At 38.7% G+C, this 24,909-nt stretch overlaps 1 protein-coding gene across 2 annotated transcripts in view; it reads right to left on the reverse strand.

Moving 5' to 3' along the window:
• UMAD1 (UBAP1-MVB12-associated (UMA) domain containing 1) overlaps nt 1-24,909 on the reverse strand; it is a 199,555-nt gene that overhangs the window by 90,576 nt on the left and 84,070 nt on the right. The window lies entirely within an intron of this gene.

Consider the following 24,909-nt stretch of genomic DNA (forward strand, 5'->3'; position numbering starts at 1 on the left):
GAACCCGCAACCCAGGCGACCTGGGTTGCCCTGACTGGGAATCAAATAGGCGACCTTTCTTTTAGCTTTGTGGGGTGATAACCCAACCAACTGAGTCACCAAGTCAGGGCTCATTTTGACTGTTATGCCCAAATATGCAAATTACAGACATATAAAAACTAAACTTCTGGACAGACGAATGAAAGGGGACATCTGGTCTTGGTGTTTCTGCTCTTTTTTGATTCAGAGTTCAGAAATTCACAACGCACTGGTGCTTTTAGTCACTCCCATTCTTGCCTCCTTTTAATCATCTCCAGCCAGTACCACAGAGATGGAGAGGTACTAATTAGTCACTGATTCATTAGTTCGATAAATATTTGCTGACTACCTAACACAATATACACACGGGAAAATATGAAGATGAATAAAATGAGAGGCTTACAGTCTGGAGAAGGTGAAAACATGTATAAATTTATTAAATACAACATACTTAAGTGTCAGAATGCAGGTATGCACTCATTTGACAAGTGCAAACACCTAATATATACCTAGCACTGTTTGTGATGCTGAGGACTCTGCAGTGGAAGAAACCAGAAAAAACAGACAAACAAACAAAAGCTGTGCTTAAGAAGTTTAACAACCAAATGAGCAAAGAAAATGAGGCTGGCACCCTGAGGGCGGCAGCACCTCCTCCAGAGGAGCAGAGAGCACAGGTCTTGCCAGAGACGCTGCCATGCGCTGACCTTGGAGGGTGGGCAGAAAGGGGAGGACGGGGAGGACGGGGAGGACGGTGGACCAGGAAGCAAAGAGCACGGACCTGTGAGACAACCGGGTGTGGAGGCAGACAGAATGGCAGAGGGACTTGCTCTGGCAAGAAACCCAAAGCGGGAAAAGCAACGGAAGCGCTGCAGTGAGAAAGGGGGAAAGCCTGCGGTCAGCGAAATGGCGCCCTTTCTCTTCACGGGAAAGCTGCTCTTCTGTGTCCAATGTTTTCCAGAGGGCCAGAGAAATAAAATGTTGCCTGCCCTGAACTTGACGGAATTTTCCTTTTTATATTTGATTAATCAACAAATAAGCAAAACAGAATGAAGAACCAAAACAAATCAGCTTCCATGTTACTACCTGCTAGACTTACAATGGAAAAAGAAAGTTTTACTAAGATAGGATAGCTATGAATAAGGAAGCAAACCATAATACAAAAGGCAGTATGTTCACTTGCAAATTCAGAGTACAGTATGTGTGTTAAACAAATTAATATTTTCATATCTGAGAGAAGGCAAATTACTACAACTCGAAAAAGCAAGGAGGGAAATAAAGCGTTTATTTATGTGGAGAGGAAGCAGAGCACAGAGGCTGAGAGCCAGACTGCCTGGGACCTCATCTCCGCCTGGCCTCTTGCTAGCTTTTTTTTTTTTTTCTTTTAGTAATCTTGGGCCACTTAACTTAGTTTGAGCTTCTTCCTATGTAATACAGAGGTGTAATAGCAGTATCTACCTCAAAGAGTTGTTTTAAGGATGGACTAGTAAATACACGTAGAGCTCTTGAAATGAGACTTGGCACCTGAGGATAAACTACTATTGCTGTGTGTGGGTGGGCAGGGTAGCCATCGTTTTTATGATCTGGGGCTGAGTACTTTTCTGTAGAGCCCATATTACCTGCTGCTGATTCCTGGAAAATTGTTTACCCTCTTATTAAACTGTATGAAGATGCTGCTTTATTAATGAAATAATTTCAGCCACTAACACTCCAGAGTCAAAACCTAGAATAAGCGTGCTTATAGCAATGCAAAGAGTTTAACCCTACATTTGGATAAGAGCTTAATTTGTTGGAACGTTCTCTGCTCACAATAAATAGCAACAGCCGTCTCTGAAGCAACACACTCATGCCATCTTTTAGGCAAAAGAATTTTAAAAGACAGAACTTGAAACAGTTGCCTAGATGTCCCCAGACCAGAGGTTCTGTGAAAGCAGAACAGGCAAAGAGGCTAACAGAACCCACCAGAACATGAATTCCACCAGACTGTGCGCTCCCATGAGAGCAGGGCCTTCTGTGGCACCACCAATGCGTCCCCCTACCAGACCTGTGCGGGCGCATGGCAGGAGCATAATATTTTTGAATAAATGAATAATGTGACAGAACAATATACGAACTGTCCAAATCTTACATCAACCATCGATTACACATCTGTAGGAAATTACATCTATATTTAAATGATGAAAAAAAGGAGTATTAGGTAAGTTCTAAAACAATCACACCTTTGAGCTTCAAATGAAGTGCTGAGTTTATCCTCAACACCAACCAGCTCACAATATAAGAAGGGGAAAAACTTAAGCACCTCCGAGTTCTTACAGATTGCCTAAAGAGGGTTGTATGTTTCAACCCAAAGCAGCACCTGCACCCTTTAGAAGAATAAATTCAACAAGAAGTGGTTATAAATCTATAAATTATAATGCTTTGGGGGCTCTTTTATTACGTGAGTAACAGCAAGTGTTTGCAGGACTTGCGGCTGGTGCACTATTTCTAAACAGCATGAGGACCTGTTTTCTTCATGACAAAGTTTGAAAGCTGAGCCAGTATCAATTTATTAATCAGATGAACTTTAATGTTAAACAGTAAAGTTTTACTTCCTCACATGAATTCTTGGCCTGCAGATATAAGTAACAAACTGGATGTCATCGGGCTTGCCTGCAAGAAGCAATAACTTGCCGTCAAAAATGTTTTTAAAAATTAATTGAATTAACCACATATGTACCGTGGAAGAAAAAAAATGGACAAGTTTTAAGTCTTGCACGGTTGTCCTATTATAATCTGCTGCCCGGGCACAACCACAATTGTATTAAAATGAGAAAAGTCCTGCTTTGGGGTTCTAACTGCCATATTTGAATGTTAGTATGAATGTATCCCAAAAAGTGACCAGAAGGCTAACTCTGATTAAAATTATTATAACCATTAAAATAACTTGTAACTGAGGAGAACTGTTCTACTTATTTTATATATTTTACATATATATAAAAAATATATGTGGTATTATATATATTACATATATGTAAAATATATAAAATATTATATATACACATGTATTATATACACACACATGACTTTCTTAGTTAAGAATTTAGTAAGTATTCTGAAAAATATCCCGAAGTTACTAAAAAGGGGAAGATATTTCTAAAATTTGGGGTAAGACATTTTATTTCTACATCTTCAGATAGATATGTGCATTTACTAAATGGGCCTGTAAGAATCCCAGGTCTCCCTCTGCCTACCAACACTTTGCTCTCTTCACCCGTCACACTCACGCTTCCCCAGCTGAATCTGCAGCAAATTCACTCCAACCTTCTTTCAGTTCTACACGCACCCCATGCTCTCCAGCACTCTTCCTCACTGTCAACCCCAACGTCCATGCTCCAACAGGTCCTGCTCACTCACCTGTTAGGTTGAGTACCCCTCAGTACACAGCACCTCTCGACTTCTGACTTTATGAACTGTTTAATGATCTGTCTCCCCCGCTGACTGAAAGCCATGGGGGCAGCGATCTTATATGTCTTGGTTAGTGCGGTACCCCCAGACCTTAGCACAGCACTAGCACGGGGTCAGAGCTCAATAAATAAGTAATTGAATATAGGAATGATTTCCCAGTCAACCAAAACTATCACCTATAACAAAAACGTGAACTTTTTAAGGCCAAAGACCATGCCTCAGTTATAATCCTCAGTGCAGGCCTAGCTCAATCCTGGACAGCAAGATGGAACTCAAGAAATGATTGATAGTTCAGTAAAAGACAATTCAATAACTTAACTGATTTTCAATTTTAAAAGGCAACTTTTAGGGCTTTAAGCTACAACTATTAAATTGTACTTGAGATAACTAATTTCTTTATCATATGATTTCAAATAAGAAAGTATCAAAAATAGAAATTTAATCTAAATTGTGTTTGTGAGTCACCGATAGTTTCTGAGACAATGGTAAGATTTAAGAGATAGTATTATTGTTATTCAGCAGTGGGGTATTATGCAAGGAACAAAAGGAATATTTTGAAAGATCTCAAGACTAGAGTAAGAATTTGGCTACTGGAAGAAAAGGGACATAGATAAAGAGAAAAGTGGTTAGAGGTGAGACAGGAGTGAGAGGTGGAAGGGGTTCAGGCTCTTTGATCAGTGAGATGCTGTCCTCACTGGCATTAGGGGGAAGCTGGGTACATGCTGGATTTGGGGAAGGGAAGACTAGGTGCAGCGCTTCAATAATTTAAGCGTGAGAAGCCAAAACAACATCTGATCTGATGTGTCCTTTAAAACAAACTGATAGTAAGAATTAGAGCGAAGAGGTGTCATCAGTAGCAGGCAGTGACAGCTCCGGCACGGATATGATCAGTGCTGAGACAGGAGAGCAGGTACACACAGGGAAGGAAGTGTTTTCAGAGGAAACACAAGGCCAGTTGCAGAGATAAGATGTAAACCAGTCGAAGAAATTCTAGAAGCCAAGATCAAAAAGGGCGCAAAGAGAAAGGGCAGGGTACCCTGGCAAAGACATCCAAATGATCGTAGAGTATAAACTCAGAGCCACAGATTGTAAACAATGAGGCAGAGTAATCTGATCAGTATAGACAACATTAGAAATGTGACCTCATTGTTAAAACAAGCTGTTTCCAATCAATTCTGGCACTGTCACCTCACAGGGTTTCATGAACTGCAAACCTACCTCAAGGGATCCAGCTCCCATCACTTTTTTTTTTTTTTTTTTTTTTTTGCAGATGCTCTTTTGCAATCTGCACAACTGGCCTAGATGTTGAGAAATACCTATGAAAGTGTTCGCATCACTCCAAGCTTCCACTGTCTCAGTTTAAGCTTAATAGATTTGTCTTCCAACAAGTTGCTTATATCTATCATATAACTTCATATTGTTTTATTACTTACCCACAGAGAAGACATTTTATTTTTAAAATCTTTTTTATTTAGGTCAATTCTTCTCTATTCTAAGCACTGTAATTTCTATTTTATGAACTACTCAAAATATTAATGGCTACTGGTTTGGAAGTTCTTGGTTTGGTGTGAGACAAACGTGTTCTTAACACTGTCCATTTGCAAGAAGTGTCTCTGTCCTTTCTTTATTGTAATGAGTTTGCAAGACGACTCCCAGAAGGCAAGGGCTCCTGGGCGCTTCGCGCCTGCCATATCCCATTGCAACCCATCCTCACTTTGCCGTCTGATATCACCTTGGCTCCTTTTCAGCATTACTAAGCGTTTTCTCCCACTCAGTATCTATTTCAGATTATTTGCTCTTAAAAGCATTAGCTTGCATTTTCTAAGGCTGAATCTCACTTACTGTGATACTTCTAAACCTTTTTAGGTATCCTGGTGATATTTTTCTTATTTCACTGTTTGAGATGCTTCCCAATCTACTTCATCTGTTCCTTTTCGCTTTTAGGATTTTAAGGAAAATTAGACAATGTACCTTCATGAACAGCACTTCATCTTAGTAAGGAGAATGCATTTCTTTAGTAAGAGCTGCAAATTATCAAGTTATTAGGTCAGTAAATCTGAATAGTTTACTTATTACACAAATCATATACCCTAAATTGTTTTACTTGCTTTAAACAAAAGTTAAAATAATTTTTCAGTAGCATTTATTTTTGTATAATATGTATGCTTAGTTCAGCTTCACTCATTCTTTTTTTTTGAGTTGAGATCCTGTCAAGTTAATGATTTAAAAAGAAGCAAAATTAACATTTTTCTTTAAATCTCATATGCTAAATATACAAGGTGGGGCATAAGTAGGTTTACAGTTGTAAGTACATGAAACAGTTTATTCTTTTATTATTCATTAATTGTATCATTTTCCACATGAATAGCTATAGACATACTTTTGCCCCATCCTGTATTTAAATTTAAAAAATCCAAATATCTTTGGTTCTCCAATAATTGCAAAATTGTCATTGGTCTTAATTAAATAAAATTCACCATAATTAAACAGCAATCATTCATTCAATATGTTAAATAATACCATATTGTATTTATGAGGGTGATATTTAGTTTTTCCCACTATGCTGTTTCTAACATTTTTTCCTGTGCTCGAAACATATTTTAAAATATAACTTGGCTAGGGAATTTCAGGATTGTTATTTCCTGAATACTGGGACTGTATAAACAAAACTCTTATTTTATATTCTTGTTTATTTAATATGTCTCTAGTTTCTTTTGAGAGTGCCAACTTAAAAGCATTTTTAAAAATCAAGTCTGCTAAAATTGATGTTATTCAATGTATTTTGAGTTAAATTATAATCTTAATTATCATAATATGTTTTTGAAGAAAACACATTCTAATCCAACTCAGGTAAGTTAAGAGTTAAACATGTGCAATTTAGAAACGAAATATGGCGAGTCCATGTATGCGGCTCAGTCTTAGCGATGTTTACACAGGGACTCCTGGCTCTGCCTGCACTGTATTATGACCCTTGTCATCGCCTGCCCTGGAGCAGTTACATGTGTGTCTACTTCTCCTATTAAGCCAATCTCTCGTGAAGGGCAGAAGCAATCCGAAACCTTTGTATCTTCCATGAGGCCTCCCACAGCACATTGCACAAAACAGCCACACAATAAATGTTTGAGAAGTTGTATCAGAAGAGCAAAACTCTTGGGTTTGCCCTGATATACAAGCCCCATGAAAAGTGAAAGCAAAAGTACCTAGGTGAATGGGGGGTGGAGGAAGTGGTGGTGGTAAGAATATTAGCAAGTAACCTCCAATGAAAATATGTAAATGTCATCTTAACCCCTCACTAATGTACTTGAACAAGAGTTGAGGTGGAGGGGGGTGGGGGGGAGAGAGAGAGAGGAAGGAAGGAAGGGAAAAGGAAGGGAGGGAGGGAGGGAGGGATGGAGAAAGACAGGAGAGAAGGAGAGAAGGAAAGGCAGGAGGGAGGGAAGGAAAGGCAGGAGGGAGGGAAGGAAAGGCCTAAGGGAGGGAAGGAAGGGAGGGAGGGAGGAAGGAAAAAAGAAGGAAGGAAAGAAACTTTTCATTCTTCCCAAGTTAGCAGCTGGGGAAGCTTGATTATTTTGTTTGAAAGTATTTTCTGTATTAGACACACCCGCATGACACAGCCAATGTAAATAATTTGTTCTCCGGGTGTTGCCACTACTGAACAATGATGAACAGATCAATAAAGAGTGACCCACTGTGGAGAAAATAGACGCTAAAGCAAGGAAGTACATTTAAGATAGGTTTCTACTTTCTGAATTCTAAGGCACACCCTTAGTCCCTAATGTCTACGAGTCAGTCTCCTGGTAAACCTGCAACTGATCTTTCAAAAGCAAAGGAGTGCAAGTCAACAACTACTTATTGGGCACCCACTGTCTGCAAAGGCACAAGAGAAGCGGAGAACACAGGGTCTGCAATGGAGCTTGAGAAGAAGCAAGGATCAGGGGAGAAGGGAAACATAAAGGAAAGGCGGGTATATGGCACCCAAGAGAGAAGAGGGATTGGCCAACATTCTCAGATGTCACAAAGGATAGACAGCTAGGACTAGAAGATAACAAAATTCTTACTGAGTAAATACACAGTACTGGGATCAATGAGCATAATGATGAACTTGAATTTTCCATATTTACAATAATTCTGCTTTGTGAACCTATTCCCTAAGAATAGATTCCAGTTCACTTCATGTTTTTACCGACTTTCCTACCACCCAGACTTGAAATTCCTTCCCCTCCCCTCTGGTAACTAATGCAGTCAGTTACCGCGGCCTTCGGCCTTCGCTCACACCGTAAGACAGCAGTCACAAGCAGGGTAGTTCGGGGTGTGTGCTGCACCAGAGTGCCACGCCTACGGGGAGGAGTATGTTTACTTTAACAATTTTCCAGTAGATGGCAGTCAAGTGTCTCGTTCTAATTAAATAAACATGGTACAACAATTTAACCCAAGTAAAATGTCTTGAAGAAGGGACACATGTTTAATCCCAGAATGCACTGAGTGGATTAGTGGTGGTCCTGCCCAACAGCGTCTCATCTATTTTCTAGTCTTCATTCTGGCAGCAGGCACCACCTATCAGGCTCGCATCACATCTTGCAATAGCTTCCAAATTGATGCCCTAACTTGTCCACATTCGAGTCCATCCTACAAATATCTAGGGGGAAAAAATGTCCTAAAGAAGAGTTCCACTAGTATAACTTCCCTTTCCAATAAGCCTTCAGTGGCTGTGTCATACCATTTCTTCAACTTCACATTCGGGGCCCGTTTTACCACGGCCTTAACTGCCTGTATGGTCCAGCCTTTCACGGCTCCCCAAGAAGTGCCCTTCTCCCAGTCACATTGGACTACTGTCCACCTCACAGATGTCCTGTCCTTCCCTACCCTGCTATCTTTGTTCATGTCAGTTTCTCTGCCTGGAATTCTCTCCAAACTGTCTTCCTGCTAGGAGTTCTAAATTACACTCACTAATATATTTGGGGGAGAGGTTTTCGATGACTAAATACTGTCTTCATTCAGCAAGCATCCAAAATAAAAAAAGTATTTTCCTCTGTGGCTTGGGGTGGCATTCCTGTTTTCTCTTGGCACATAACCAAAAAAATGACTGTTTTATTATATCTCACAAATTTATGGGCCAGAAATTTAGACAGTGCTGAGTACTTCCGTTCTGCATAGCACTGTTGGAGCTGGGTCCAGTGTTGAGTGGGGTAGTCTGGAGGGTCCCCATTCCTCCCTCTGTCACAGCCTTTGAGGTCTCCATTCTTTGAGGCCCAGTTAAATTCTCCTTCTTCCAAGAATCCTTTCCAGGTCCTTCAGTAAGGTTTAATCTCATCGCTTCAGATTCTCTAGAACCTTCTTCTTCATTACAATACTTTCCTACTCATAATCATACATTGGTTGTCATTTATGTAAGGAGTAAAAGAGAGAGAAAGGCAAAGGGAGCAGTGGAATGCTGTGACCCTGTAAATTCTCATTCAGGTTTGAAGGACACAGAATGCTCAGTGTGACTGGAACTCGTGGAATCAAGGAGAGGGTCTGAGTTCTAGGTCTGGGCTAATGCCAGATGAGGCTGATCAACCACATGTACAAAACATACTTTACATACGTATGTACTTATCTCTATTCCAAATTATTGGCATTTGTATTACAATTGTGCAGGGGGAACTTTTCATGCCCTAGTGTCATTAAGCTTAATGGTCATTTCTAATATCGCATATATTTTTGTCCTCAAAAATGTCCAAAGTAGAACTTTTTTTGAAAAATTAAAATCCATATCCTACAGAATGTACTAAAGAGATACACTAATGAGAATGTGAAATTATACTAATAACAAAATCCAATTCAAACTATCCAGTTTAAATGACCTATATAAAAAAATGCAACTGAGCTACAACATTTATAAAGGATGTAGTTCAATCTTGTTATAATGCTGAAAAAACAGGCCCAATAAATGTGAATGGACTAAAATGAATTCATTTCCTGTTTAAAAACAAAACCAAAACCAATGCTATAAGAATCTGTGCAGCAAACTGTGTATAGAAATATTGGTGGCAGCAGCAACTATGAGAGAGAGCCTGTACATGCCCACTTCCAGGACAGGGGATAAATAAATTATGGAGTCCTCATGCAAAGAAACACTACGCAGAAGCTCGAATGAATGAACTAGACATACAAACACCACCGTGGATGAATCTAACAAATACAACATTGAATAAAGAAGCCTGCAGCAGGAAACGAAGAAAATGACAGACTTACATAAATTTTAAAACAAGAAGAACAATACTGCATGTAGTTTGGAATGACATACCATATGTGGTAAAAGTATTAAAAAATGGCACGGGAATGAGAGGCTACTTCTGTGGGGGAAGAAGCGGTACACAGGTAGCTTCTGTGGTATCCATCCATCCAGTGTTTTATTTTTAAGCCAGTAGTGCTAGGCACATGGGTGCTGGTTATATTATACTTCATAATGTTTGTAAAACTTAATTATTATATAAAAATTTCAAGAAAAAAATAATCTGTCAAAACACTTCTTACGCTTTAGTTGAGATATTTGCTACAAAAATTCCACAGAGAGAAATGGAGGTTAGGCAGTCCACATGCTGAAGGGCAGAACACTGGGAATGACTGTGCGACAGAAAGGAAATGCAGAAGTCTCTGCTTCTCGAAATAAGACAAGCCAAAAACCCCAACTAAACAGACACATTTTTAAAATTTTTACATAAATCACACTCCAGATCTTTCTCAACTTTCACAGGTTGATTTTTAAGGGCACTCCCACCCCCACCCCACAGCCCCCACTCCGGGTGGACCCTGCGGAGAAGGATGAACCACAGTGCAGTGTGGCAGAGCAGCGGCAGCAGCATAACTGAGATTTAGTGAGCACATACTAGGTATCAGGCATTGAGAGACTCAAGCTTTATCTGCATTCTCCGAATTTTCTATTTAATCCACATAAAGCCACAACAAAATGGGAATTACTATCATGTTCATTTCAGAGAGGCCAAAGGATTTACCAAGGCCACACAGCTAGCAAGTGGTGGAATCAGAATTCTAGACAAAGGCTGGCCCGTAATCAATGTTGTTCTGCCTTGCTGTCTATCCAAAATTGTAATTGCCAAATATCTGTAAATCAACTCATCTTCAAAAAGAGTTACCTCATTTACATCGGGCTCCAAAACATGTTAAATTACTTCAAAGCAAACATAGGAACATAGTTAAAAGAATAAAAAGGCAATAAATATATACCAATAAGTAATTACTTTAAATATAAATGGCTTAAATGCTCCAATAAAAAGACATAGCATAGCTGAATGAATAAGAAAACAAGTCCCATATATATGCTGTCTCCAGAGTCCCACCTCAGAATGAAAGATAAGGGATGGAAAAAGATACTTCATGCAAATGGAAATGAAGAAAAAATCTGGGGTAGCAATACTTATATCTGACAAAATAGACTTTAAAACAAAGGCTGTAGTAAGAGACAAAGAAGGACACTACATAAGGATAAAAAGAACAGTCCAACAAGAGTTACAGTCCAACAAATGTAACCCTTGTAAACATTTATGCACCCAACATTAAAGCTCCTATCCTTCTCAAACTATCCCAAAAAGTTCAAGAGAGGGAAGTCGCCCAAGTACATTTTATGAGGCCAGCATTATCCTAACCCAAAACCAGAAAAAGACACTACAAGAAAAGAAAGTTATATGCCGATGTCCCTGATGAACACAGATGCTAAAATCCTCAACAAAGGATTAGCAAACTGGATCCAGCAACACACAAAGAGATCAGAAACCATGAACAAGTGAGATTGATTCCAGAGATGCAAGGTTGGTACACTATCCACAAGCCCATAAACATGACACATCACACAAACAGAATAAAGAGTAAAAACCCCGTAATCATATCAATAGATACAGAAAAAGCATGTGATAAAGTCCAGCACCCATTCATGATAAACACTCTCAGCAAAGCGGGAATAGAGGGAACGTACCTCAATGTAATAAAGGCCATGTATGACAAACCCACAGCCAGCATCATACACAGTGGGCAAAAACTAAAAGTGTTTCTCTTAAGATTGAGAACAAGACAGAGGATCTGCTTTCAGCTCTCTATTCACATAGTACTAGCCGTCTAGCCATCATAATCAGACAAGAAGAAATAAAAGGCATCCAAATTGGAAAAGAGGAAGTAAAACTGTCATTATTTTCAGATGACGTGATACTGTACATAGAGAATCCTAAAGATTCCACCAAAAAAACCTACTAGAACTGATAAATAAATGAGTAAAGTAGCAGGATACAAAAGAAATATCCAGAAGTCAGTTGCATTTTTTATACATCAAAAGTAAACTATCATAAAGAGAAACTAAGAAAACTCCCTATAATTTCATCAAAAAATAAAATAAAACACCAAGGAATAAATTTAACCAAGGATGTGAAATAACCCATACTTGGAAAATTATATGACACTGAAAAAATACAAATGCCTTATTTCACAGAACCAGAACAAATATTCCAAAAATGTATGTGGAACCAGAAAAGACCCCAAATAGCCACAGCAATTTTGAGAAAGAAGAATAAAGTTGTAGGAATCACACTACTTGTTATCAAACTATACTACAAAGTCACAGTAATCAAAAGAGCATGATTCTGGCATAAAAACAGAGGTATAGATCAGGAACAGAATAGAATAGCAGCCGAGAAATAAACCCATGCCTTTATGATCAGTTAATATTTGACAAAGGAGGCAACAACATACAATGGGGTAAAGACAGTCTATTCAGTAAACGGTGTTGGGAAAATTGGACAGATAGATGCAAAAAAAAAATGAAGTTAGACCACCACCTTCTTAATCATCAGAGAAATACAAATTAATAGCACAATCAGCTATCACCTCCACCTGTAAGAATTATTATCAATAAATCAACAAACAACAAGTATTGGTGAGGATGTGGAGAAAAGGGAACCCTGGTGCGCTGTTGGTGGTAAAGCAGACTGGTGCAGTCACTGTGGAAAGCAGAAGCTTCCTCAAACAATCAGAAATGGAACCGCTTTATGTCCCAGCAATTCCACTTCTGGGAGTATCTCTGAAGAAACCTGAAACATTAATTAGAAAGAATATATGCATCCCTTTGTTCACTGCAGCATTATTTACAATAGCCAAGATTTGGAAGCAGCTCAAGTACCTACCAAAAAGCTTTGCTACGTTACACAAGGGAATGCTACTTGTCCGTAAAAAAAAAGAAGGAAATCTTATCCTTTGCAACAGCATGGATGGACCCAGAGAGTATTATGCTAAGTGAAAAAAAGCCAGTCGTAGAAAGACAAGTACCATATGATTTCACTTATATGTGGAATCTAAAGAACAAAATAAGCTAACAAACAGCATAGAAACAGACGCATAGACACAGGGAACAGACTGCCAGCTGTCAGAGGGGAAGGGTGTTGGAGGGCTGGGTGGAAAAGGTGAAGAAATTAAGCAAAACAACAACAACTACTACTCATAGGCACAGACAACAGCATGGTGGTTCCCAGAGGGAAAGTGGACTGGGGCAGGTAGAAGAGGGTAAAGGAGGAATAAATGGTGATGGAAGGAGACTTGACTTGTGGTGGTGAACACAGTACGATGTACATATGATGTCTTATAGAACTGTATACATGAAACTTATATAATTTTATGAATTAATGTTACCTCAGAAAATTCAATAAAAATTTAAAAGAAACAAACTGGTAACTCATCAAAGAAAGGCAAAATCCTATTCATTTAAAACAAAAAACATTAGTGCATATTAGTTTGCCACAAATAAATCAACATGCAGGTCTTATATCCAACTGGTTGTTACTCCTAGGATGAGCAGACGCCCCGTGCTGTGGCAGTACCCAAGACTCAGCACCATCGAGGCAAGTGGTCCTCAATCCTCAGTCAAATCACCCACAAACTTTAGAGGAATGCTAAGCAGACTATAATCCTAAATGTAATTGGTAAAACAGTAGTGTCTAGAAGATAACATAAAGAACTGTTTTCTTGGTGTTGGGGTAGGCAAAGATCTCTTGCACCAGACCCAGAAAGTGCTAACCAAAATAGGAAAATACTGATCAATTCAACATTAAAACTTTATTTTTTATTTTAAAAACAGCATTTATTTTTTTAATTATAAAACCAGTATGTGCCCTAGAAGGATGCTTGTAAAATGTAGAAAACCACTAAGTAAACATTGCCTACAATCCTACCCAAAGATAACCACGATTAATATTCTTGTATTTATGCTTCCGGCAAATTTTTAATGCAATTTTTTTATTTGTTTAATTACTTATTTTTATTGTTGTTCAATTACAGTTGTCCCACCTTTTCCCCCTTGCTCTGCCCTGCCCTTCCCACCCCCCTTCCTCACTCCCAGTCAATCCTCACCCCATTGTTCATGTCACAAATCAACAAACAACAAGTGCTGGTGAGGTTGTGGAGAAAAGGGAACCCTAATGCACTGAAAAACTTGTTTAAAAAAAAAACTCGTTTATCAAAATACACCCTAGTAGAGCGGGAAGGCAACCCGCAGTGTGGGCAGTCATAGTGACCACTATTCATCAAAGAACGGTGTAACAGGCTTGGGCTGCTGGAGCCATCCTGCCACGGGGGGCTGGGGATGCGGGGTGCAGAGAGAACAGGGTCTGAAGACCAGGCTTCCACGGGAAGGGAAAAGTGCAGACAAAGATCCCAGACCATCTTTAGAACCTTCAATTAGGACACAGTTAAGTCAGCCCAAAGCATTGATTGTTTGATTATATAAGCCAATAAACTCCCCTTTTCATTTAAACCAAGATAAGATAAATTGGCTTTTCTGTCACTTTTTTCATAAATAGTCTCAAATGCCACTCAGTTTGGACCCACTTACACTTTAATTCTCCACCTCTTCGACCGCACCGACAAGCTCACTGTTGGTCAGTTCACCAGGCGTGAGCCCACCCACCACGTGTCCTCGTTCCGATTTCACGAAGACTTTGGTCTTAAAGGCCTGGTGCGTCCACTTGCCCAGGGGCTCACATCCTGTCATTTCTCAATAGTCATCCACCCTGCTGAGTCCTCCTTCACACTGTCTCCACTTTTTAGGGTTTACTGCTTCTCTGTCATCACCTCACATCCCCTTCTTTCTGCTCAGGTCCTCCCTGATTTCTTCAGCCCCCAGCTCCACGACGCTCCAAGGAACTTGCAGATAGCAGCATGGCTCCCCGTTTATTCATTTGTTCACCCAGCACATTCACTCAGTGATGAGTATGTGCCAGACCACACGTGTTTACAACTATCACCACATTTTGCAGCACAATCCGTGTAGCTGTCAATAATCAGAAGCCCTCCAAAATTCTACCTACCTAAATTTTAAGTGTCGGTAGATTGCAGGGGTCTGCCTCTCTCACTGGCGGCGCTGGCACACTGACAGTACAGCCCCCCTAAGCCACGTTCACGTCTCATTGTTCAGCTTTAGAAACTGTTTCTTACTTTGTGCCACTCCAATGAAAAAAGAATTCTTAATATTTTTCTTCAAAACTCTTCCTTTGCTTTTAATACGCTTGGAAACCATTTTAGAGTTTCCCTGCCAACACAAAAGGCTTTTCCTTAAGCCTGGCATAGGCTGGACTGTAGTGAGAGGCATGGAGAGGAAGAAGACAGATTTTTCTCCTTTTTTTGCACAACTGATTAAAAAAATACCAGCAGATGTGAAAGGGAAAATTTAGACTCTAAATTCTGAAATTCAATCTAGCAATAAAGAAGCCCCAAACTCTTAAGACACAGTGCACTTCCACTAGCTGCCGTAACACCATTTCCTCCTTCAAATGCGCTCTTGATTAGAAAGGCCCCGAAACATTTTTTTCACCCTTTGGTGAACAAGGTTTATTTTACTTCAGCGAGCACTACTGATTTGGAAAATTAGGATCTCTATGCTTTTAAAAGGAGCTGGTGGTGGTCAAATAAGTGAAAAACTAAATAAGACTACACTTTGTAAATGAAGAGACTTTGCTTCACTGGTACTATTTCTGACGGACTTCTTAAAAAGAATGAAGGGCCTGTGTTTAATCCGTATAGTACAGAGTAAGAGGTGAACACCCCACCCTGAACTGAGAGCAGTGAGGGAACGGACCAGGCCTTATAGGCCAAGTAAAGACTTGGGATTTTAAATGAAGATAGACTTGAAGCCACAAGAGGGTTTTGAACCCAGGAGTGAGTGATATGATCTCACTTATACTTAAAAAGTCACTCCAGCATCTGTGGGGGAAAAAAAAGACTGAATAATTGGAACAGAATATTTTGCAATGAATAAATAAATGAGATAAATCTGTAAGTTTCAGTGGAAAGATATATAAAACATATAAAGAGCTAAGATGCAAAATAGTATATGCAGAATATAATCCTCTTTGTGGGAAAAAGTGTGTGTACACACACACACACATGTACACACATGCCAATGCCATGATTTAGATTTCATGAAATTTACAATTGAAGAAGTAAATTCACATGGCCAAGTTGTTGTAAACATATTTTGAAAAGTCTTCCAATTAATGAATCCAGTATTCATTTTAAATGTAACTTCATTAAATTTTAATGAAATTTAAATGAAGTTAAAAATTCAGGACCTTAGTCACATTTCGAATGCTCCAAAGCCATGTGTGACGACTGTCTACTTTACTGGACAAAACAGATCTAAACAACTACAAAAAATACAAAGGGAAGGTGGAACCTGTTTTTTTCTGGGGCTTAGAAATAGGGCGAGGGAGGGATCTTCTACTTCTCACATCATGCCCTCTGGGGTGTTTGCCATATAATAAACACACTTTTTCACATTAAAAACTCTTAACTACAGACAGGCTGTGTGGTCTGAAGTCTTTACAACTTTTACAGCCCTTTCAAGAAGAATACAAAATTATGAATGCAAAATTATATAATAAAGTGAAAATGTATTTAGGATAAAAGATATCAAAATATACAAATTTTTACCACTTCAAAATACCACAAGCTTTTTAAAATCCAGAAAATCACCACCCTATTTTTATTATTTAATCATCTGGCAAACCTCTATCATAGTTTTTTCATAGAATTTTTGACTATACATTTTAACAGTGACAACTTTATGACATAATCTCCCTTATATAAAATTGAAGAATACTTTGCTATTTCTTATAATCATGATATAGAAACATATGATATAAAAACATATAGAAATCTATGTTTAGGAAAGTTTCTCTTAATATCACCACTCACGTGAGGTCAATTTTTAGGATCAATGGCAAGTTTGGGGAAACTTCCATAAAGTTTTTTTCATATATGAGCTGCAAAATCTCAGGGCATTTCAGTTTCTTACGTGGTGACTAATCCCAAGTACTCTTTGAATTAAAGTCACTCACTTACAATAAAGCTCATTGCAGTCACATGTTTATGGGGCTTTATGTTATCTTCCTCCACATCAGTATTTTAAGAAACATATCTCTTTTCCTAATATATTCATATGACTCATTCCTCTTCATTAACTAGACCTTCAAACCATTGAGTCTATTTATTACTTCTATTAGAAATGTATCTCTTCAAATGAATTACTGCTTTCCACAATATAGTTTTTGTCATCAATATATTTCTATTTATTTCATCATTCATCTTTATTTCTTTAGTTTTATGTTCTATTATCTGAAATTTCTTAGTTCTTTAATAAACAAAGGTAAAGGTAAAGAAAAAAAGAGGCAACCCTTCATATACATCTAAATGAGGAATCTGTAATTTCTCAGTTGGTTTATTGAAATATTCCCAAAACATCTTTCAAACTGCAGTTCAAGTTGCATATTCCCAGCGCAACTTCCCTCCAGCCAGACCTGAAAAACTCCTGCAATCACTCCCAAGCAATGCAACCTGGGAGGATATGTGATGGAAGGAGGGTCAGGGTAGAAAGGACATGGCAGTCTCATCCGCTTGTGGTAGAAGCATCTTAAAATTCTTCAAATTTGGCAAAACCCCATGGCCGTATGAATACATAACTAGAGACCTTTCCAGGGCCTTGGAGGGAGCCTATGAAGGCAGGGGTCCTGAAACTAAATCCCAGTAAATTAGCTCCTGGTAAACTTGCCTCTGATTACAGGTAAACAGAGTAGTTAGAAGATCCAGCTTAAGCCAAAGGGCCTTAGCCCTACCCCCTAGGGAGCTGGGCAGTTCCCCCCACCTGTCCCTGCACCCCCGCACAGAATATCCCATTTCAGGCTGCAATATACTTCTAAGAAGTCTTGCTGCAAACCCTAACTTAATTTTCCACGCTGGATAACTAGAATTGCCAACACTGAGATTTATACAAATTGAAATCTTAATTAACCAAAAATTTCTAACTCTTTTTCAGAAACATCTTCAGCTGCAGTTTTACCAATCTCTTGTTTGGAGTGATGAGTCCAGCCTCACTCTCCTAAAACTCTGGAAACATCAGCCCTATTTTAACATAACTCTAAAAGTCTCATTTGTCCCACAAGTCCATAGAAAGTATCTCTCATTGATAACATGCGGACTGCAGCCATGAGACATGTAACTGGGGGGAGACCGCCATCCGAGAGCTTAGTACTTCACTAGTCTAAGCACTACAACCGGTGGTACAGTGCAGGAAACGATGATGATGACATTGTGTCTGCACCGCGCAGCTGTACGCACAAAGGGAAGCCTGTACCGCATCTCCAAAGTAGGGCCCCGCCCTGGCTGGTGCGGCTCAGTGGATTGAGCGCTGGATAGAGAACCAAAGGGTCTCCAGTTCGATTCCCAGTCAGAGCACACACCTGGGTTGTGGGCCAGGTCCCCAGTAGTGGGTACTCGAAAGGCAACCACACATTGATGTTTCTCTCCCTCTTTTTCCCTCCCTTCCCCTCTCTAAAAATAAATAAATAAAATATTTAAAGTAGGAGTCCCAACTGGCTTTTAACCCAATTAAAGCTTCAGTTTTCAGTTCTTCTTCACAATTCATCTTTATTTTTAACATCAAGGATTCAAAAGTCTTATCAGGGTCATCACTTCCTACTAAATTCAGGGGTGGGCAGAGTAGATTTACAATTGTGACTACATGAAATACAGAGTCTATTTGTGTATTATTATTTATCTATTATTGTATCACTTATTACAAACAACTGTAAACTTACTGTTCCCACCGCTGTATCTCATTTACTATCGCCATTTGCCCTCTAACACTTGTAAGTCCAGCAAAAGGTTTCAAACAATTACTGTCTTCACCAAATTCTGTTAAATCTGAAAAATACAGGCAGTTCATAGCACAAATTCTGGAGCTAAACTGACTGGGCTCAAGTCCCAGTGCTGTCACTGTGATTTTGGCTGTCAAATAGCCTCTCTGTGCCTCAGCTACCTTACCTGTAAAATAGGGATAAAATAATACCTATCTCTCAGGGAAAGCTGTGAAAATTAAAAGAATTCATATTCATCCTGAGAGCAGCACCTGACACACACTAGGGCCATATGCACATTTGTTAAACATAAGAAAAATATGTATCCATATGTAATATATTTCTCTGGGGAGTTATCAGAGAAACTAAAGTCAAAATACTCATACTAATCAGTTGCTTTACTGTTGTATTTTGTTGTAAATTCCAAACTGCTAAAACAGTTAACTCAAATTTAAAAGCACAAATGCTTTCTGAGCCAAATAAACAATTTGTGCATTATTAATACCGGTCTTTCTCTGGTCATGAGGTCGTCAGACACCAACAAGCTGCTTGATCTGGTGGAGTCTGAGGAATGTAAAATGGACTCTACCTGGGCAGCTTTAGGCACATATTCAAGTTCTTAGAACCTCAGTTTCCATCCTTGGGCAAACGGATATAATGCTACCTGAACTCCTTAAGATATCTGCTGAAAATCACATCATATGAAACACACATAAAGAGGTATTATGTGGCCTGGCATCTAGCAGATGCTCAATAAATAGTCATTACTATAGCTGCAATTGACATTACCCTTCTATTCTGTTACTATTGCTCTCAGAGATATTACACTATATATTAAGTATCATTGCCCCTCACCATTCTAGCAGTGTAATTAAGAAAATCCATCTTCCCCATTCACTTTTGTTAAGACTGTCAAACACAATCAAGGTCTGACCTTGTCCTGGGCTAAGAGTGGGTAGCATTGGTGAAAGACATCCTTCATGGATACATACAAGCGCAAATGTGGCACACAAGGTCCTTTCATTAGTACGTAATGCTCGGAAAGTTTCACATAATTTAGATAAACTATCATAGAAAAGAATAATTATATCTCAGATGTTTTCTGTGTAGCAGTTTCAGTTTATACCAACTTTTGTGAGAACTTCCAAAAATCTTAATTTATACTACTTTATCAATCTCTTCATCCTATCTGCATAATAGATCTCAGCAAGTATCAATGCCCAGTTTTATTTTAGAAAAATATAAGACTAAAGATTTATGACTTGCCCTCCTAAACATACCAAGAAGGGAATTCACATTTCTCACTATTTCTGGAGGAAGCCCTTGCCACCAGTACTGTGAATGCTATAAAATCAAATATTAGAGGCTCAAATTGCTAAATATTCTATAAGCAAGGAAAAATATGCTTACCTATTCCCATTCCTGGAAAATGCATTAACTAGTGTCCCTCAAATATTTTCCCTTGGATTAAATGGAAACAATTCAAACCCCAAGAAGACACATAGCTTTAACTTGGAATGTTGGCTGTTGGGGTGCGCTGTGTGTTGCTGGAAAGTAATTAACCATACCATATCCTCCCTTAAGTGAGATTATAAAGCCCAGAAAAGAGTCCTTCAAGAAAACAATGTCAAAACTCTTTAAATTAATTAGCACATTAAATTTCACCAAATTTATTGTGTAATTGTTAGGCATTCATTTTAACTTCAAAGAACGAGTAACTGATAATTTGAATTTGCCTTGGAACCCCACATAATTTTTCTTCAAATGTACTGTAAAATACCAATACCCAGTATGGAAAAGCTACAGGCTAGAACTTTTAAATGCACTAACAACGGACGTTTCTGAAAGAAGAAAAAACGACAAATGGCCAGTAGAGAAATCAGTGCAATCACATTGGTCTGGGAGCGGAGGAGCCCAGGGTAAGGAGAATCCTGTGTGATGGGGTGTCTCTAGCGCGGCGGGGAAAGGGGACCTAAAATGGGACCTCAGCAGTGTGGGAAGTTTGGTGGTCCCTCGGCTTTCTGAGGACCACACCCGGTTCCAGGCTGTGGAGCTGAATCCCAAAGTATTCTTATGACCAATATGCTGTTTTCCCTAAGTTTTTCCTTCTAACAGTAACAAAAGAAATTTCGATTTACAAATTAAAATGGACTACTAGTCTCAAAAGAACAGCATGATAGATAGTATTTACACAGGTGTGAAAAGATAATAGATATTTCACAAAACTTGGCAAATGGGTAAACTGCAATATGAGTATATATTAATATATCACCATGGCACAATGTTGATTAGTTTGCTCTACATGTAAATCCAAGGCAAAAAAAAGTCCTATCTCATTCTGCTTCCCTCAAAAAACACAGCAGCTCTAATAACCAGAATAACTGAATTAACATTCCAATTCTGGGACTGGTTATCTGGTTCTGTAGCAGCAACTATTCAAAATATCGTTGTTAGTTTCATAAATTTCTATGAATCTCTATTCTATAATTATGTACAGGATTTATAATCTATTTTCAGCCATGGATAGAATTTGGATTAAGGAATTTTTGCATCATTTAGATTTATGACCTAAATAAATACATAGTAAAATATAAATTAAAATTTTAATATAATGTATAAAATAAAACATAATGTATACAATGAAACATGTAATGCTTTACTAGATGATTATACCTTGTTTTTCTATTTTGGGGGGTGGGGGCCCAGAAACAGCATATTCACTAATAATTTAATGGTTGAGATTTAATTCCTGTACTGTCCTCTAAAAACACAGGCAAACCTTCCTTTTTCTTTAAAGAAAAATATATGTTAAACTGAAAGTAATGAAGACGTAGTTTTCCATTATGTAGAGAAGCAGAGCAACTCAGCAAGCAGCAAGAATGGTTTCCCATCTCCCGAAACCTTGACCTAGTGGGCTCAGCGCTAGAGATGAAAGGACCCAAAACCTCCGTCTCTGCTGTTTTGAGTCACTACCCTGGCAGCCTTTCTGGCAGTTTCAATTGGTTAAAGGGCTTATTATTTCTTGGCAAAAACATATTTCATAACTGCTAAGAATCACAATAACCTAAGATCTGAAGCTCCCTAAGTCTCACTGTGGAGCAGTAGAAAGAAAACCTTTCTCTACTTTACTACCTGGTGACCTTTATCAACTCATTGGGTATCTCTGAGACTCATTTTCCTTATCCACAAACCAGGGTAAAAGCAGTTGCTCTGCCTTTTTCTAGGGACTTCTAAATCTAGGGACTTCTAAAAAGATCGAATAAAGTAGCATGCACAAAATGCTCTCTAAGACAGAAAGTGTTTGACAGAGCAGTATTAATGTTAGTAGCAAAAAATAATAGTGATTATTAATGACATAAAGTGCATTTAAATAGTATTGGGCCTTCCAGGACTCCCTAGTTTTAAGACTTTTAAGAATTATAAAGGGAAAAGAGTGAGTGATTTTCCAGGAAGCAACTTAACTCTAAAAATATGAGGTCTGTCCTGAAAAAGTCCAGCCATTATTAATATGAGAACAGTTTGCAAGACATCTATGTAACCTGGCAGCCAAGGAGAGTGGACTGGAATGCGCATGTGTGAACAATGATGACTTCACTGTACTAGTCAGTGGGGGTGGGAGATGCCATTGAGTGAGCATGTGTACTGTGTGACTGTCGCATTCAAAATGAGCAAGTACAGCAAAAAATCTGCATCAAAATTTGTGTTAAGCTGAACATTCCTCCACAGAAACTATATTTGGATGATTCAGAAGGCCACAGCTATGGGCAAATGGTGATTGGCAGCTTCATCATGACAACATGCCTGCTCATGCATCACATCTCATGCAGTTTTTTGGAGCAACGTCAAATCACCCAGGTGACTTAGCGCCCCCTACAGCCCAGATTTGGCATCCTGTGATTTCTGGTTTTTCCCACAACTAAAATCACCTATGAAAGGGAAACTGTTGATGAGATGCAGAAAAATATGAAACAGCAGCTGATAGCAATTGGGAGAGCTGTGTGAGGTCCCAAAGTGCCTACTTAAAGGGGGACTGAAGCATCATTGTCCTATGTACAATGTTTCTTGTATTTTGTATCTTCAATAAATATCTCTATTTTTCATATTACATGGATGGATAATTTCTGGACACACATCTTTTGAGCAAAACCAGGACAGAGCTGTCCCCTGCCCTAGGACAGACACCAACAAATCACTACACTATATGGTCTTTTCTCATCAGGACAATTCCAAAACAGTAATAGTAAATTTATCAAGTCCTTCCAAGTCTGTTATTTAGGAAAAAAGATTTCATAGCTAATGAAGGTATCTCATGACTATTTCTCACCTTGAACTTGAAGCCTACTTTGCCTACTTAACAATCAATGTCAGATCTAATTAGCTATATTAAATATCTAAAATTAACATGGCAATAACTTTCAGGAACAATTAACACATGCACACTCTACTTTTAAAAGGAATGTAAATATTTTTTTAAATTCTTTTAAATCTATAGGACCTTAATACTTGAAGATAGCAATAAAAAGGAGGGATTCTTTGTGTAAATTGCACCAAAATAATGAGACACTTCCACATTTGTGTTTGAAGTTCTTTAAACAAGGGGCCTTTTTAGTGAGTTGAGATAAAGGTTTAAAACATTTTAGGGACAGAGCACTTGGTTGGCATACTGCCACCTTCCACACCAGATAATTTTGGTTGCTGCTGTTTGTTTCATATGTTTTTTATTCTCCCTCTAGGGAAGTCAAAGCCTTTTCACTTGCAGGCGAATTTTACTGCAGCTCTGGTAACTGCTTTACAAGGTGATAAGCATTCACAAGAGGCTTTCATTAGGTCAGTAGCTACAGCAAAAACTACGTGCACATATTTAGACAACATGTGTGAAATGGAAAACTTTAAACATGTGAGAGTTCCAAGTTAGTCTACTAAAACTGCGTACCCCATGGAAACTCTGGAGCTAGAAGAAACGAACATGCTAAAGAGCCTAAAACACAACCGAACTTGTGTATTTTCTTTGCTTTCAACTCAACATAACAGCTTGTTTCATTACCTATGTCAACCCCTGCCTCTGCTAACCCACTGCTGTCTGATTTTGCCCAGAGTATGTTTCCTTCCATCACTTTTCCAAAAGGTTTGGTGAAATTGGGACAGGAACCCTTGCATTTCCATTTCTCCTCCATTCAGTTCCATGAGGAGTGTCCCAGAGTTAATGGTCGCAACCCTATGGTACAGGCAATCTGTGAGGCAACTAAGTATTGAAATATGAGCCTATGAGTTAAGAAAAAATTAAGGTGTCTGAACTAATTGGAGAAAGAAAAGAACATCAATTATCAGAAAGGCACCAGTCATGAGGTGCCTTAAGGGGGGCCTTAAATGCCAGGTAAGATTTGGGTAAATGGAGAGCAACAGCGTGGGAAATGAAAAAAATAATGACCCAACATGAGTAGCTTCCAGAGCCCAGAGAGGCTGAGCAAAGAGCTCTGATCAGGGACAGTGGAAAACATAGAGAAGAAGATCATTTGTTGGAAATCACTACACTAAACTGGATTTTACACACCATTAGGTAAAATAACCTCAGTGATATTCCAGTCTCCTTCAACTACTTGCAAGTTTATATCATAAATCTAACAAAAATAAATCTCCTTGGTTTGTAAAGACATAGCGCTTTTCCCAACAGTAGAGCTCTTTCTGACCTGTCCACCGGGATTGTAAGCTTACTGAGAATGGGTTCCATCTTGTACCCCCAGAACATGGTCAGAGCACCCAGTGCATTAGCAGGCACGGAAATAAAGGCTTCCAGCATGCTGCGGCACACGCTGCGGGTTTAGGAAATGGGCTTTGCGGGCACAGAGGAATGGAAGTTACGCCTTCCTCTTTGTCACTGATATGCACATCCGGTAAGGAGTTCAGAGTTTATCCAAATGAAGTCACAATGTAGTTAGAAATCAGAGAGAAGAAACAACAGAATTTCAAAAAGAAAGTTTTATGAAAGACAACCTACAGAATGGGAAATATCTTTACAAATCATATTTGGTAAGATTCTGGATATTGTATCCAGAATATGTAAAGAACTCTTAAAGCTCAGTAATAAAAATACAAATATCCAATTTAAGAATGAGCAAAGATTCTGAATAGACATTTATCCACTGAAAATTGATAAGTGCCTAATAAACACATGAAAAGATGTTCAACAGCATTAGGCACCAGGTCGATGCAAATTAAAACCACCATAGACACCACTTCACATCCCCTAGGATGCCTACAATGTAAAAGACAGTAACGACTGGTA

Source organism: Desmodus rotundus, chromosome 6 (assembly GCF_022682495.2).
Source record: "Desmodus rotundus isolate HL8 chromosome 6, HLdesRot8A.1, whole genome shotgun sequence".
NCBI lineage: Eukaryota > Metazoa > Chordata > Mammalia > Chiroptera > Phyllostomidae > Desmodus > Desmodus rotundus.